This window comes from Dendrobates tinctorius, unplaced genomic scaffold (genome assembly GCF_039654945.1).
Source record: "Dendrobates tinctorius isolate UK_male_01 unplaced genomic scaffold, ASM3965494v1 ptg000018l, whole genome shotgun sequence".
Taxonomy (NCBI): domain Eukaryota; kingdom Metazoa; phylum Chordata; class Amphibia; order Anura; family Dendrobatidae; genus Dendrobates; species Dendrobates tinctorius.
In genome coordinates, this window is record NW_027361686.1 from 1,482,896 (window position 1) to 1,501,136 (window position 18,241).

Here is an 18,241-nt window from a genome sequence, read left to right on the forward strand (position 1 = left end):
TTCCCTTCTCCTTCGTTCCGTGCTTATCCTTCATTCTGATGGAAGCTGCAGTTTCAAGTCTACGTCTCTTCTCCTTCCTTTCCTTCCCGTGCCAGCTGGCCCAGATCACTGGGGCAGCTGCAGCACTTCTTCCTCCATCCCTTCTTCTAGGGATCCTCACTGAGTGACTGTCCTCTCCTACTCCGCCTGCCCTCTCTGCAGACTGAACTCAGACTGAACTCAAATCCTACACTTTCCCCTTCTTTTATACTCAACTCCACCCACCTCCCAGCACATCTCGTGTTACGAAGCCAGGGACCACAAAAGGTACTCTATTACCTGTCCAGCATAAAGCATGGATGGGACCCTGCTGAACTATCCTGTGTGTGGGATGCAGGTGTTGGAGCATGGTCACCTTACCTGAATGGTGGGGCACCACACCTTAGGAGAAGGTGCAGTACCTCTGTGGCGACCGAGCCTCAGGGGTGCCACATACCCCCCATTAAACACAGCACGTCCGGGGGCTGCAAGGGATACAAAGTGACAAACAGGAACATACAAAAATTTTGGTAATGCATTAACAAACTTTACTTATGCTAAGCTTCCTAGTATAGGAGGTACTCATTCTTGAACGTTACCAACAGTTTCTTAATTAACTATCTAAATTCTTTATTCACAAGTGCAATTCTCAGTATTCAAAGTGCTATTCTCTGTTACTCATTATCACTTCTGTACTCTCAACTTTCTTTTTCTTCTCTAGTACACATTTAGTATTCTCTCATTAGCTCTGTTTCAATTCTTCACTCTTTATTCAAGTCTCACTTTTCTGTCTCAAAATAATCCTAGTTTGCCTTTCTATATAGCAAAACATTATAAAAGACATTTAAAACACATCATCAAATACTCTATCAAAACATTTAAAGATTCTTGTAAGGTGCTGGACAACACTCCCAGCCAGGATTTCTTGCAGTGTCCTTTGAGGTAGACATCATTCTTCGAAAAGTGTCCATGCAAAAACATCATCTTCGCAAAGTGTCCATAGGTAAACATTATCTTCGCAAAGTGTTCTATATGTAAAACCAAGAGAGAGCACCCAAAGGGGTGCAAACTATTTACAATAAAGTTTTGGACCAATCAGCGTCTATGGTCTCCTCAGTTCCATTTCAAAAAGAACGCTGCCAATCAAAAACTAGGCAACATGATAATCAAAAAGGCACAACTGGTGCAAATGACCCTACTGGGTAACGAGATTATTTATTTTGTAGACTAATGGTGGTCCCCTCCTGGGGTTCTGGAATTGGAACCATTACCATATTCAAGGTAATCATTGGCAATCCTCAAATAGTCCTCTTCCCAAGGTGTCAAGCCAGTGATTTTTTTCTTAGGTTGCCGGGTTGGAGTTGACGTGGGTGTAGTCGGATTCCTGGGAGCAGGTACCTGTACAGCTTGGGTGGCAACGGTGGGTGGAGGAGCAGCAACAGGTCCCTTCGGCTTGTACCGCTCAATAAATTCTGCAGGGATGCGACGTACATTCAGGGCATACCATCCCCTAAGCCCCTCATGGCGGGTAAAGGTCACATACTCCCCAGGCCGCAGGTCTCTGTCAGGGTGCCCCTTCCTCAGATGCAACTCCATATCCCGCCGACTGAAGAAGAGGTCACGGATCCTCTTGGGGTCCGCGATAAAGCCGAACCCCCTCTTCTGGTTCACATTGAGAACCTGCCCCCATCCAGCTGCATCCCGGGGACCGTAATGCCCAGCATGGGCACTCTTTTTTCTGTTCAGATCCGGGCCCAGCACAGCCAACTTCCGCTGCTCTCTCTCTCGGTACTCAGCTGACAGCTACCGGATGGTGGCTCGGCAACGGGCCTCATTCTCTTCCTCCTCCCGGGACCTGCTCCTGCCTGCTGGGGCCTGCGGTACCACCATTGGGGTTTCCGGTGTCTCTCCCCGGGGACTGGCTTCCCGGTCCCAGACCAGGTCTAGCACAACCTGGCCCACCGCTGCAACTGTGGGACACCCCATGGCCTTCCCAGGTGGAGGGACATCTGACATACCTGGGGCCTCCTGGCAGTGCGGCCTCTGCTCCGGTGCAGGTGGTGGTGGAGCGGATGGTGACTCTGGATCCGCAGGGGTCTCTGCGGGGACCTGTGCAGCCGCGTCAGGTCCGGGCGGAAGCTCCGCTTCCACTCCCGGGTCCTCTGGTAACTCCTCCGGGGGGGTGTTACTCAGCCATACGGTTAGGGTAGAGGTGTAAGTCAGCGCCGCCCGGGGGCAGTCCAGTGTGGTAATGGAAGGTACCGGTGGAGAGGGTACCGCCGATGTAGGCCCTGCCGGGGCGCACTGCCGTCTCAGCTTCTCCAAAGCTTCTTTTCTCTGCTGCAGATGGGTGGTCAGTTCTGTGATCTCATCTTCCAATTGTCGGCAGTTCATTCCGGAATCAGGGTTGGAGCCGTCAGCCATGGCGCCGGGGATATGCACTTCCCCGCGCTCCGCAGGCCTCCTTCCCTTGCTTCCCAAAATGGCGTTCTGGCATTCTTCTTCCTGCCTCGGCCCCTTTCCCACCACTGGCTTCTTCTGCCCCTCCTTCGGGGGGCAGCGTCTTCTTCCAGTGCCTCCATACCAAGCCAGCATACGAACCCCTCGGGGGGTGGGCCACGAAGCTGTCACTTAGTAATTCAGGCAGGGAAGGCCCATTCTCTTCGCGGTCTTTTCTTTGGACCTCCCATCTCCTCACGCCCTTCTTCTCTGCGCCAGCGGCCATTTTTGAGATTCATGTCACAGTCTATTAAATTTGGTCTTCTGCACATTTTCAAAAGTTGTAAATCCAAGGCACACAGAACCCAATGGCATCGGGTCTCGTCATCCTTTTTGTGATGCCAAAATTGGGTCGCCCTCCCAGGGCTGTGGGCTACTCGGTACCGGACCGGTGTCAGGGGGATGTGTAAGCGCTGGTGCCCAGATGTAGCAGGGCTGAGTGTGTCGGCGTAGAATGAATGGAGGACAGCAGAGGTTGTAGTTCCAAGGCTTTACTCTCAGTTTGTAGTGCACCCCGACACCTGCCTCCACACTGTGTTCTCCGGGTCAGAGACTCGGCCAACCTCCAGGCAAGATGAAACTCTCCATCCCAACACTCCGCCAACATGTACCTTCCTGAACGACTCCTCCAATGCGCCTTTAGGTGCGAAGCACTCCAGTACTTAGTTACCCTGGAATACCTCTCTCTAGATGTTTCTAGTCTCTACTTGTATGACAGACTGCTGTATCCTGCTTGGGGACCTCCTGGATCCCGGCTCTCTATTCAGTTGCTGTTGTGTCCCAAGTCTATGATGGGAGTAGTGCATTTACAGCCAACTACTCCACCGGTGTCTGCTGCAGAACCATCAGTGTTCGTACAACCTCGGGGACTGGGCCCCGGCCTTGCGCTGGAACCTATAGACTGGGTTCTCTCTCTCTCACCCACATCCTCTCTGTTCCCTTCTCCTTCGTTCCGTGCTTATCCTTCTTTCTGATGGAAGCTGCAGTTTCAAGTCTACGTCTCTTCTCCTTCCTTTCCTTCCCGTGCCAGCTGGCCCAGATCACTGGGGTAGCTGCAGCACTCCTTCCTCCATCCCTTCTTCTAGGGATCCTCACTCCTCACTGAGTGACTGTCCTCTCCTACTCCGCCTGCCCTCTCTGCAGACTGAACTCAAACTGAACTCAAATCCTACACTTTCCCCTTCTTTTATACTCAACTCCACCCACCTTCCAGCACACATCGTGTTACGAAGCCAGTGACCACAAAAGGTACTCTATTACCTTTCCAGCATAAAGCATGGATGGGACCCTGCTGAACTATCCTGTGTGTGGGATGCAGGTGTTAGCACGTGGTCAGGAGTTCCCACCTTACCTGAATGGTGGGGCACCACACCTTAGGAGAAGGTGCAGTACCTCTGTGGCTACCGAGCCTCAGGGGCGCCACACAAGCACTCCCCCAGCTTGCAAAGTTTTATTTATTTATTGAACTACTTTTTTATTGTGGTTTATTGTGTTTCTCTGTATGTAGATTTTTAAATGTATGAACAATGGTTTTAAGTGATTTACTCCATTATATTTTATGATTGTTTGTTGTGTATACGATGTATATATGTGCTTAAGTCTGATTCCCCGCCCATTGGGTGTGGCCTTTTTTTTAAAGGAGGCATCGCCATCTGCCTCCTTTGCTATAAATAGAAGACCCTGTATGTGTATGTGCATAGACTGTCCTGAAGAAGTGGTGTGATCACCATGAAACGCGTAGAAATAAAGTCTATTTTCTATTACATCCACTTGGGCTCCTCTGGTTCATCATCCTGACAGGCGAGCAGTGCAGTCTGATGCCCCATTCTCTTCACCTAGCAAAGAACTGTATGACACTAGGATCAGAAGGAATTTTTTGGTGGCCTCTGTATCATTCCTCTATAACACACTAAATTCTACAAACATTTGAAAGTCAGGTCCCTTACTGAATGACACTAGGAACAGAAGGATTTTTTGGGCCTCTGGATCAGGACTCTACAGCTTAATTCCAACCCAACAAAATGACAAAGCGTGATACGGCGGGTTGTCTAACTTTTTGCAACTGAAAAATTATATATTTTTTTAATGTGCCTTGGGTCTGCAGACAGATTTATATCACCACAGCACAAAATGACAAGGTGGGATACAGCAGGCTGTTTCACATTTAGCTAGTAAAAAATATTATTTTTCTTTATATAGCACTAACATATTCCGCAGCGCTTTACAGATGCACACATTATCATCACTGATAACACTCATCACATGTTTTTTTTGGAGTGTAGGAAGAAACCCACGCAAACACAGGGAGACTATACAAACTCCTTGCAGATGTTGTCCTTGGTGGGATTTGATCCCAGGACCCAAGCACTGCGCTAACCACTGAGCCATCATGCCACCATTTTTTATACTGTTATACTCGTGCATGGAGCACAATAAAAGCAGTACACAACCCACTTGTAAGACATGTGCCCTGCTGGCTTTGTCTGTGGACCTCAGTAATGGCCAAAAAAAAGTGCCGGAAGGTACAGTAAATTTAACAAACACACTGGACACTATCTAGCTATACTATCTGACTGATATATAACCGCCTAACTAACTAGCTAAAATGTGGGATACAGCAGACTTTTTCACATTTAGCTAGTGAAAAAATATTATTTTGAATGCTATACTTGTGCATGGAGCACAAAAGAAGCAGTGTACAATGCACTTGTAGGACATGTGCCCTGCTGGATTTCTTTGTGGACCTTATTAATGGCAAAAAAAATGCTGGAAGTTACATTTAACAGCCACACTGGACACTATCTAGCTACACTATCTGACTGATACACAACTGCCTAGCTAATGCTAAAATATTTCTGCTAACAGTGTCAGTGTCAGGAGCAGCCTCTCTGCGCTGTTACAGTGTCAAAATGGCGCTAAAACAAGATGTCCACTATTTATATGGAGAGGGACAAGCGATTTCAGCAGCCAATGACACAAGCCATGGTGTCAGAACATTGTGGGTGTTTCCTGCGCCCTGATTGGCTAGCCGCAATGTGCACACATGAAGTTAGGAAAAAATAAATAAAATACTGCTTACAAGAATGCCGCGCCTCTGAGCTCTGCAAACCCCCTCCCCTTATCAAACACGAGCCAGACACTCATGATACACCACCTTTATCATTGCTAAAGTGCTGAAAATAATTTTGTGGCATCGCAAATATTTTCCCGCACTTTTACCGAATGTTACAGATTTTTTCCGATTTTATTACAGAGATGTGTAGGGTTTGTGGGCCGGACTGGGGGGTGGTCCCTCTCTCACCACGCAGAGACGTAACAGAGACACGATGGAGGCAAGTGTCGGGTACAAAAGGTCCAAGTTCAATCACTCGCAGTCCGCCTGACGACCTCAGAAGTACACCGCACTTCACATCACTTCATAGCCCTCCATTGCTAGGGCCCATTATGCACACTGTACTTTCACACCAGGGACGTACAAGTATGCACTGTCCCTTCTCCACTTATTGACGCTCCTGCCAGATCCGTCACTGTGGCCGCCTTAGGCCCGTAAGCCAACAGTAATTTTACTGGTCAGACATCTTAATACGGTATGCTTCACCTCTGTGTCTCGTCTATATCGCGGTGCCTTGTGTCAGGACCACCCCCCTGACTTCCTCTCTCCTCAGTCCCCCTGGTTTGGTTTTCCTCACAGTGCACAAACTGTCGCAGTCTTCCTGTCACTTGAGCTCCCCCTGGGGACTGGACTCTTCTGGAACCCTCCCGTCAAATTTATAGCTTTCCTGGTTCCCTGTAACTCCGCCCCCATGACCAATGGTTTCTTAGCCCTAAGCTGATGTCAAGTCCTTTACTCACACTCCCCCTGCCACCTTGTGGTCACCCAGGTGTTATGAGCTCATTTTCTGCTCCTCCAGTTGAGAGTTCTCCTTCCATTCTCCCTCTGGTGGTGACAGGAGGTAGTGAGGTTGGTTTAAGTGGTAGTGATCTGCCACCTGATGAGAAGGATAACGATTGGATCTCTGGAGTATCAGACAGGATATAAGACAGCCGACGCCCTATCCTGCTGCTGGTGATTCAGTCTGCTTCTCAGGTCTTGGACTTCAGCTCTCTTCCAGTCTTCTTAAGTTAAGTTTGCTTTTTGCAAATGTTCACACTTGCGCTTGTTGGTCAATTCAGTTTCTTGTGTGGTCAGCTTGCCCCTGCTGGGGCTATGCTGAACTTCCACTCCTATTTATCTGTATTTGCCAATTTGCCTTTTTGTCCCTTATTAGATTGGCCTCTTTTTGCTCTGTTTCAGAATATTTCAGAGTGCTGATATAGTGGGAGAAGTCTAGTGACTTTAGGGTTAATTTTGCTATCAGACGTGTTGGACATTATTTTTGGAAGGGTTTTTTGGCAGATTGCAGACAGTGGCTTTCCTTTTCTGTTCTTTCTAGTTAGTCGGGCCCCATCTTTTGCTCAGCCTATTTTCCTGTCTGTGTATGTGTTTTCATCTTGCTTCACCGTCAATACATGTGTGGGGACTGTCTTTTCCTTTGGGGTCTGCTCTGGGGCAGTTAGTTTTCCCTTTTCTTGCTTTAGGTTTATGTAGTCCTCCGGCGGTGATGAGGCATCTAGGAACAACGTAGGAACCTCTCTGGTTTTCTGGGACTTAGCTTTTTGTTGTTCCTCCTCGGTGACCCATTCATAACAGAATCACCAGCCATACCGCAGATTCTAGGGTACTCAAAAGCAGGGAAAGATTGTTTAAGGGAAAAGGAAAAGAAAAAAATAAGTGTCAGAATATTTTTTTTTTTTTTGGGTATATTTTTTCTTTTTTCTTTTCTGGGGCCGTAGGAGGATTTTTTGTTTTTTTAATGGAGATTAAGCAATTGTCTGATCGTGTGGAGCAACTTGCTGCTGAAGTGCAGGGAATTTCCACCTACCTCATTCAGTCACATGCTGCTGAACCTAAGATTCCTACTCCTGATGTGTTTTCTGGGGATCGGTCTAAATTTCTGAATTTTAAGAATAATTGGAAATTATTTCTTGCCTTGAAGCCTAATTCATCAGGCAGCTCTGTGCAGCTGGTTAAAATTGTCATTTCCTTGCTGCGCGGCGATCCTCAGGATTGGGCTTTTTCTCTGACACCTGAAAATCCTATTTTGACTAATGTGGATGCATTTTTTCAAGCCTTGAGGTTGTTGTATGATGAACCTAATGCTGGTGATCATGCTGAGAGAACCCTGTTGGCATTAGACCAGGGTCAGGATCCTGCAGAGTTGTACTGTCAAAAATTCCAAAAGTGGGCGGTCCTTACTACATGGAATGATAGTAAAGAAAGATTGAGGCACGTATGATATACATGTGGCCAAAAAGATGGTCAAATAGATGACGAAATGTCACTCCAGGCCACATATACCTGCAGGACTAAATCGCGGACAACTGTATTGTATACAGAATATACAAGAAGGAAGGCACAACAGTCATAAATGTCCATTACAAAGAAGTACTTTATTAATATAAATAAATAAAACATAGACCAGGAGTTGAACAAGGGGGGGAGGGAAAACCAACGATTATGGCATACAAATAGCAAATGCGGCCAAATACGTCACCTAAATGCTCCAGGAAACAGAAGTGATTAAATATATATAGGGGAAATATCCCATAAACACATTGATGCAACGATGTTCCCCTGGAAGAGATATAATATGGATATGTATTAAATATACTGTCAAACTAAATAACCGTAAACATGGGATACCAGAACAAAGCAAAATAACGCATTAATAGCACAGATTATCCCTTGTGGGGACTGGTGGAACGACATGTGAACATGGATACAAGGTAATTAGTTGAATATGCTGACAGTATCAATAGCCGTCTACATGACTTAGGGGAATCATCAACCTTGGCACAAAAAATGCAAACAAGGTCGCCATACAGGCGGTAGCATAAATTACCTGGAGAAGACAAGGAAACGTGAAGTGGCCGGACCCCGACGCGCGTTTCGGAGCGCTCGGCTCCTTCCTCAGGGGGCGTAGCTAACGACGTAACCATGTGAGGTATAAATACAGCGCCAGCCAACGAGTGGTTGGTACATGCACGCGTCCGTCATACTCTGCATAATCCCGCCCCCGGTACTTGCCAGGAAACACGCGGGCCCCACGTGGTCCGGCAAGCCCGGGGGCGGAGACGATCACCAAGCAGACGGAGCGATGCGCAGGCGCAAAAGACAGGAAAACCCTATCCGCCATTGTATATGTGGGCATATAGAGAAATAAAGAGGCTCAAGAACCAAATAATATCAATGTACCCCAATAATTAACTAATATGCACCACCCACAACAAGGGCCATGTAAAACGAACAAACCAAAAGTAGAAAGTGAAAATAAAAAATAAATATACAGCCAAAGAAATAGTAGTACAAAGTAGTGCAAGAGACAAATCCATAGGCGAACAGTCATATAAGCATCATTTACAGCCAAAAGGTACATGCAGTAGAGATGCACATACACACACACATGAGCGTGTGTGTACACGCGTGTGTGTGCACACACACATACACACATGCAATTGATATTACAAGTTAAACATACTGTATATGGCATACGCGGGAGAAAAAAAAAAAACAAAACTATTGGTCAAGGATGCAAATCTAGACAATGAGACACATATGTGTCACAAAATTCCAAAAAGGGGAATCAACTTAAGTCACGGATATCAATTTGGACACTAAAGTGAATATGTGTCACAGAAGTATATGTGACATATACTCAATTATACAAAGGTATCCCTCAGATTTAACAGTCAAAATAATCACAATATAGCCTTTGATAGTGAGACATATATAAATCACAAAATTCCAATAAAGGAATAGAGTTGAGTCAAGAATGACAATGTAGACAATAAAATATGCATATGTCACAAAATTCAATGTGACAAAAAAGATACATATATATACTCAATTATATAAAGACTCATCTCAGGACCAATCAAAAAATTCTTCTGTCCAGGTCCGCAAAGACAAACCACAAGAAAAAACAAAATGCACCTAAATATGAATATAAACAGCGTATCTGTATAAAACGCCAGACGTGGACAGGAAAAATGTCCAAAGAGATGTATAGGTATATAAACATCTGCAGACCGAAGACGAAATAACATCTCCCAGGTATCGAACGAATAGATGGCCGTCCATGGATTTTATCTTCATCAGATGTCATAAGAAGATATACATAGCAAGAACGTCAGGATAGAGTTTCCACTGGTGTAAACATCAAGGAAAAGCTAAAATGAGATTAAAACAAGAAAATATGAATAAAATGAAAACTAGAGCACAATAAAAACAAATGCCAATAGATGGCCATAGAACCAGCAGACAGAGTTAGAGAAATGGGACATAGGATAAATGTTCGTTCAGACCTCTAGGATGTACAGTACCTAGTCGCCAAATCCACCTGGTCTCCAATTGTGCCAGGCGGGTAGAAAGTTTTCCGCCTCTGATAGTAATATTAAGGGCATCTATTCCACAGACCCTAAGGGCTGTAGAATTACACTGGTGGAACTACTTAAAGTGGCGAGGTAACGTTTTCAAAAGTGAATTATCATTACACGTAGCTGCGGCTTGTATTCCCAAGACATGTTCTCTCACACAAACTTTGAGTTGTCTGGTTGTCATACCCACATACACCAGACCACACGGACACGTGGCATGATAAATCACATAGCGTGTGATACATGAAATCCGGTGTCTGATTTGAAAAGTTTTGGTACCATCATGGTTACAGAAGGTAGAGCATCGATCAAGATTGGGGCAGGCAACGCACCTGCCACATGGTGAGCAACCATGTCTAGAGATGATGTTATCTAAAAAAGTAGGTACTGAATAGTTGGCATAGTGGCTATGTACCAGACTATCTCGTAAGTTTCTTGCCCGTCTGAATGTGATGGCAGGCTGGTCTGGGAGGAGTGCATTGAGGGTTGGATCAGACTTCAAAATAGGCCATGCTTTTTTAATTGCCGACCGCATCATATCATGCCGAGGGTGAAAGGAAGTAATAAATCTCATAGTGTTGTCAGTTCTAGGCTTAACAGATGTGGAATTTCCATAAAGTAACTCATTGCGTACTGCGTGTTTGGCACGTTGGAATGCTTTCTTAACACAACGCTTACTGTAACCACGTGACAAAAATCGGATCTGTAACTCCTTTGCTCGGATGTAGAAGTCAGCATCAGAGGAACAGATACGTCGCAGTCGCAAGAACTGACTCACAGGGATAGCCTTGATAAGATGCTGTGGGTGGCAAGAAGAAGCATGGAGAAGAGTATTGGTAGCAGTGTCTTTACGGTAGATATCAGTCTGAATATACCCCTTGGCATCATTTTTGATGGCAACATCAAGAAAACTGATTTTATGTAGATCCCATACCAAAGTAAGCTTAATGTTCAGATCGTTGGAGTTAAGGGTAGACACAAATTGCACAAGATCGACGGAACTACCATGCCAGACAAAAAAGATATCGTCGATGTAACGTGCCCATATGTGGACACGCTCAATCGACCCCTGTTTGTCGGACAGGAAGAGATCCCTCTCCCACAGCCCCAGGAAGAGGTTGGCATAGGATGGCGCAAAGGCGGCACCCATGGCAGTCCCCTGGAGCTGCAGGTAGAAGGATCCCTTGAACACAAAAAAGTTGTGTGTGAGGGTGAACTCAAGTAGCTCCAGGATGAGGTCCCTAAACAACCTAGAAAGTGTGGAAGTTTCAAGAAAGAACCGGACAGCAGAGAGTCCGTCTTGATGTCTAATACTGGTGTACCGGGACTCAACATCGACTGAAGCTAAGAGAGTGTCACCCTCCAAACATAGTCCGTCGATCTTCCGCAATAGATCTCCTGAGTCTTTAAGGAACGAAGGGAGGCATGTCACAAGCGGCTGGAGGTGATGGTCGATCCATCTATTCACGTTTTCAAGAAAGTTCCCCCTTCCCGAAATAATTGGTCTACCGGGAGGACAATTTAAGTCCTTATGAATTTTAGGTAAAAGGTACAACGTGGGAATGGAGGGTTCTTTTACGGTAAGTGCAGAAGACAGTTGTTTGGAGATAATACCATTCACTACAGCTTTCTCCAGGATGTGGTCCAATTTGGCAGCAAATGACGAGAGAGGGTTATAGGTAAGTTTCCTATAGCATGATGGATTTTGAAGCTGGCGAAATGCCTCTCTCTCATACATTTGTGTAGGCCAAATCACCACATTACCACCTTTATCTGCTGGTTTAATAACCACATTAGACAAATTCTGCAGATACCGCAATCTCTCCCTCTCACATCTAGTTAAATTATCACGTCTACCATACTTAGGGATTTTATTAAAGTCTTCAGTGACCACCCGCACAAATAAATCAATATTGGGACACGATATTAAAGGGGGAAACTTCGTCGAACGTGGACGTATTAATGGTGGTATCATACCTATCTCATCATCACGTCCAGCCGCCAGGTCCTCAAGAGTTCTTATCGCCTCCTGTTCCTCCTCTGTGGGAAAAAGATGATGGAGATCTTTATTAAAGAAATGCCGTTTAAACAACAACGATCTGCCAAACAAATTAAGATCTTTAATAGCGGTGAATTTATCAAATTGGGACGATGGTGAAAAAGTTAGACCTCTCCTTAAGAGAGATAGGTCAGCCTCAGTTAAAGTATAATTACTAAGGTTGATCACCTTGTTGTCTCTCTGATCACTATCAGGCTGGTTCAATACTCTTCTCTTATACGGATGAAAGGAGTGATCCCTTAAGGAGTGAGTTCCACTGATTCCATATGACGAAGCGGTAGAGGTCAAAGATGTATCGGATTGGCCACTCATGGAGCCAATAGAGGTTTCAGAAGTAGTACGATGTACTCTAAAGTTGTTAGACATCTTCTATAAATACACCCTTTTGTTTTGATAGTCTCTCAAATCTCTATTAAATTTAGATAGTTGATTTGTTTCAATATTTTTGACCAAGGAATCCATGGCTTTATCGAGATCAGATTCAAAATTCGATATTTTGTCTGCTGGACAATTCTTCCGTATCTCATCAAGCGCTATATCGATGGTTTTGTCAAGCACATCTATGTTAGTAGTATAGAAGCCAGTCAACAGCTGCAGAAATGTCTGGGAGCATAGATTACAGGATTCCTCCCATTTTTTAATAAATTGATCATCCTCAATAGGGAAGGTAGGAATGACCTTAACCCTGAGTCCCCTAGGGACCATGTTATGAGATATGTACTTCTCCAGGAACAGCCGGTTCCACCACACTCTAGACCTTTTGAGTAGTAGTATTTTCAAATGCTGGAATTTACTATCCCAATTAGAGTCCCCCGTCTGCTGTGGGTTACTCCCCCCAGCCCCAAAAACCTGGTCCACTTGATCGAGCCAGACTTTGTCTCTTGCTCGAAAGTCCATGATTTCCACAATCGAGCCACCTGTGCATAACACAGCAGAAATATAGTAAAGAAAGATTGAGGCACGTATGATATACATGTGGCCAAAAAGATGGTCAAATAGATGACGAAATGTCACTCCAGGCCACATATACCTGCAGGACTAAATCGCGGACAACTGTACTGTATACAGAATATTCAAGAAGGAAGGCACAACAGTCATAAATGTCCATTACAAAGAAGTACTTTATTAATATAAATAAATAAAACATAGACCAGGAGTTGAACAAGGGGGGGAGGGAAAACCAACGATTATGGCATACAAATAGCAAATGCGGCCAAATACGTCACCTAAATGCTCCAGGAAACAGAAGTGATTAAATATATATAGGGGAAATATCCCATAAACACATTGATGCAACGATGTTCCCCTGGCAGAGATATAATATGGATATGTATTAAATATACTGTCAAACTAAATAACCGTAAACATGGGATACCAGAACAAAGCAAAATAACGCATTAATAGCACAGATTATCCCTCGTGGGGACTGGTGGAACGACATGTGAACATGGATACAAGGTAATTAGTTGAATATGCTGACAGTATCAATAGCCGTCTACATGACTTAGGGGAATCATCAACCTTGGCACAAAAAATACAAACAAGGTCGCCATACAGGTTTTCCTGTCTTTTGCGCCTGCGCATCGCTCCGTCTGCTTGGTGATCGTCTCCGCCCCCTGGCTTGCCGGACCACGTGGGGCCCGCGTGTTTCCTGGCAAGTACCGGGGGCGGGACTATGCAGAGCATGACGGACGCGTGCGCGTACCAACCACTCGTTGGCTGGCGCTGTATTTATACCTCACATGGTTACGTCGTTAGCTACGCCCCCTGAGGAAGGAGCCGAGCGCTCCGAAACGCGCGTCGGGGTCTGGCCACTTCACGTTTCCTTGTCTTCTCCAGGTAATTTATGCTACCGCCTGTATGGCGACCTTGTTTGCATTTTTTGTGCCAAGGTTGATGATTCCCCTAAGTCATGTAGACGGCTATTGATACTGTCAGCATATTCAACTAATTACCTTGTATCCATGTTCACATGTCGTTCCACCAGTCCCCACAAGGGATAATCTGTGCTATTAATGCGTTATTTTGCTTTGTTCTGGTATCCCATGTTTACGGTTATTTAGTTTGACAGTATATTTAATACATATCCATATTATATCTCTGCCAGGGGAACATCGTTGCATCAATGTGTTTATGGGATATTTCCCCTATATATATTTAATCACTTCTGTTTCCTGGAGCATTTAGGTGACGTATTTGGCCGCATTTGCTATTTGTATGCCATAATCGTTGGTTTTCCCTCCCCCCTTGTTCAACTCCTGGTCTATGTTTTATTTATTTATATTAATAAAGTACTTCTTTGTAATGGACATTTATGACTGTTGTGCCTTCCTTCTTGTATATTCTACATGGAATGATTGCATTGGCGGCTCTCTTTCGGAAAGGTTTGTCAGAGACCGTAAAAGATGTTATGGTGGGATTTCCTGTTCCTTCTGGTCTGGATGGCTCTATGTCATTAGCCATTCAAATTGATCGGCGTTTATGTGAACGTAAAACTACACGGGAGGCGCTGCCACCTCTTGAACAAATGTATGAACCTATGCAATTGATGGGGTTTTGTCTAGGGCGCAACGTCGGGAGTTTAGAAGGCGTAATAAGCTATGTTTTTTCTGTGGAGACGCCTCTCATGCTATTTCTGTCTGCCCTAAACGAGAGAAACGCTTTGCACACACATTTGCTGTGGGCAGTATACAACCTAAGTTCCTTTTGGCAATTACTCTGATCTGCTCCTTGTCCACATTTTCCACTAAGGCTTTTGTGGATTCAGGATCAGCTCTGAATCTGATGGATTTGGACTTTGCTAAACGTTGTGGTTTGTCCATGATGCCTCTGCAGACGCCTATTCCTTTGAGGGGTATTGATGCCACTCCTTTGGCGGAGAATAAACCTCAGTTTTGGACCCAGGTGATTATGCGAGTTGCCCCAGACCACCAAGAAAATTGTAAATTTTTGGTGCTGCATAATTTGCATGATACTATTGTTCTGGGGTTCCCCTGGTTGCAAACTCATAACCCAGTTTTGGATTGGAAATCTGTGTCTGTGGTGAGTTGGGGTTGTCAGTGTGTTCTTAGGGACGCTCCTGTTTTCTCCACCTCTCCTCAGTCTCATGATATTCCTGATTATCTGGCTGATTTCTCTGATGTATTTAGTGAGAGTAAGTCTGCGTCTTTGCCTCCTCATAGGAGTTATGACTGTGCAATTGACTTGATGCCTGGGTGTAAATTTCCCAAGGGTCGGCTTTTCAACTTATCTGTACCCAAACATGATGCTATGCGATCCTATATTAAGGAGTCGTTGGAGAAGGGTCATATTAGACCATCCTCGTCACCTTTAGGCGCTGTTTTTTTTTGTGGCCAAGAAAGATGGTTCATTAAGACCGTGTATTGATTATCGTTCCCTTAACAAGATGACGGTTAAATATCAGTACCCGTTACCTCTGATGTCTGATTTATTCTCCAGAGTTAAAGGTGCCTGCTGGTTTACTAAGCTTGACCTCAGGGGGGCGTATAATGTTATTCGCATCAAGCACGGGGATGAATGGAAGACGGCGTTTAATACTCCGGAGGGACATTTTGAGTACCTGCTGATGCCTTTTGGGCTCTCTAATGCCCCTTCTGTCTTCTAGTCCTTTATGAATGATATTTTCTGAGACTTTGTGGATAAGTTATTGATCATCTATCTGGATGATATTTTGATCTTTTCTAGTGATTGGGATTCCCATGTGGAACATGTCCGGACTGTATTCCGGATTTTGAGGGAGAATTCCCTGTTTGTTAAAGGATCGAAGTGCCTCTTTGGTGTACAGAGGATTTCATTTTTGGGATTTATCTTGTCTCCATCGACTATTGAAATGGACCCGGCCAAGGTACAGGCCATTTATGATTGGGTTCAGCCTACTTCTTTGAAGGCTCTCCAGAAGTTTTTGGGTTTTTCTAATTTCTATCTTAAATTTATAGGTAATTTTTCTAGTATTGTCAAACCACTGACTGATTTGACCAAGAAGGGAGATGATGTGCTGAATTGGTCTCGAGAGGCTGTCTCAGCATTTCAGGAGCTTAAGCGGAGATTTACTTCAGCTTCAGTTTTACGGCAACCTGATGTCTCACTTCCATTTCAAGTGGAGGTAGACGTTTCTGAGATTGGTGCAGGAGCTGTTTTGTCTCAAAAAGACCATGTGACTTCTAAGATGAATCCCTGTGCCTTCTTTTCTTGAAAGTTTTCCCCATCTGAACGCAACTATGACGTGGGGAATCGGGAATTGTTGGCCATGAAATGGGCATTTGAGGAGTGGAGACATTGGTTGGAGGGAGCTAGATATCAATTTGTGGTCCTCACCGATCACAAGAATCTGATTTATCTGGAGTCGGTCAAACGCTTGAATCCTAGACAGGCTAGATGGGCCTTGTTTTTCACGCGTTTTAATTTTGTGGTCTCTTTTCTTCCGGGCACTAAGAATGTTAAGGCAGACGCCCTTTCTAGGAGTTTCTTTGCTGATTCTCTTAATGTGACCGAGCCTACTACTATCCTAGGTGAGGGGGTAGTTCTTTCTGCCATTTCGCCCGATTTGAGACGCGCCCTGGAGGAATTTCAGGAGGATAAACCTGAGCGTTGCCCTATGGGAAGATTGTATTTTCCTGACCAGTGGAGAAAGAGAGTGATGTCTGAAGTCCATTGCTCCACATTGGCTGGTCATCCGGGTATTTTTGGTACCAGAGATTTGGTGAGTCGGTCGTTTTGGTGGCCTGCCTTATCTCGTGATGTCAGGAATTTTGTACAGTCCTGTGGGACTTGTTCTCGGTCTAAACCCTGTTCTCATTCTAGTGGGTTGCTGATGCCCCTGCCGGTGCCCAAGAGGCCATGGACCCATATCTCAATGGATTTTATTTCTGATCTTCCTGTCTCTCAGAAATGACTGTTATCTGGGTGATTTGTGATAGATTTTCGAAGATGGTCCATCTTGTACCACTACCAAAGTTGCCATCTTCCGCTGAGTTGGTACCCTTGTTTTTACAAACAGGTGGTTCGGTTACACAGGATTCCTGAGAACATTGTGTCTGATAGAGGGGTCCAGTTTGTTTCCAGATTCTGGAAAGCCTTTTGTTCCAATCTGGGAATTCAGTTATCCTTCTCCTCCGCGTTTCATCCCCAGACCAATGGGCAGACTGAGAGAACAAACCAGACCCTGGAGTCTTATTTAAGATGTTTTATATCTGCTGATCAAGATGATTGGGTCTCATTTTTGCCCTTGACCGAATTTGCGCTGAACAATAGAGCTAGTTCTGCCACTTTGATGTCACCCTTTTTCTGTAATTTTGGGTTTCATCCTCGATTCTCTTCAGGGCAAGTGGAATCTTCGTCTTGCCCAGGTGTGGACACTGTGGTTGTGAGAATGCAGCAGATATGGGACCAAGTGGTGGATAAGTTGTCACTCTCTCAGGAAAAGGCCCAGCGTTTTTTCCAACCGGCATAGGACCATTGGTCCCCGGTTTAAAGTGGGTGATATGGTTTGGTTGTCGTCTAAGAATATTCCTATGAAGGTTGCCTCTCCAAAATTTAAGCCCAGATTTATTGGACCTTATAAGATTCTGGAGATTCTTAATCCTGTTTCTTTTCGATTGGCTCTTCCAGTTACGTTCAAAATCCATAACGTATTTCACAAGTCACTAGTGTTGAGCATTCCGATACCGCAAGTATCGGGTATCGGCCGATACTTGCTGTATCGGAATTCCGATACCGACTTCCGATATTTTTTCAATATCGGAAGTCGGCATCGGAATCGGAAGTTCAAAGTTGATTGACAGCCTGACGTCATCATGATGCGCGGTGTGTGCGCATCATGATGCGCCGTCATTTCGGGCCTTCCGGGGGTCTCTGCCGGCCTGCCGGGGGGCTGTGCCGGCCTGCCGGGGGGCTGTGTGGACTGCCCGGGGTCTGTACCGGCCTGCTGGGGGGCTGTGCCGGCCTGCCGGTGGTCTGTGCACCCTGTGGGGGTCTGTACCGGCCTGCCGGGGGGCTGTGCCGGCCTGCCGGGGGGCTGTGCTGATGTCCGGGGGTCTGTGCAAGCATCGTCCGATGGGACTACAAGTCCCATCTGGCGATGCCTGCTACCATGACAGTGATTGACACATTAGCCAATGATGGGACAGTAGTAGTCCCATCATCCGGCTAATGTGTTAAATGTTAAAAAAA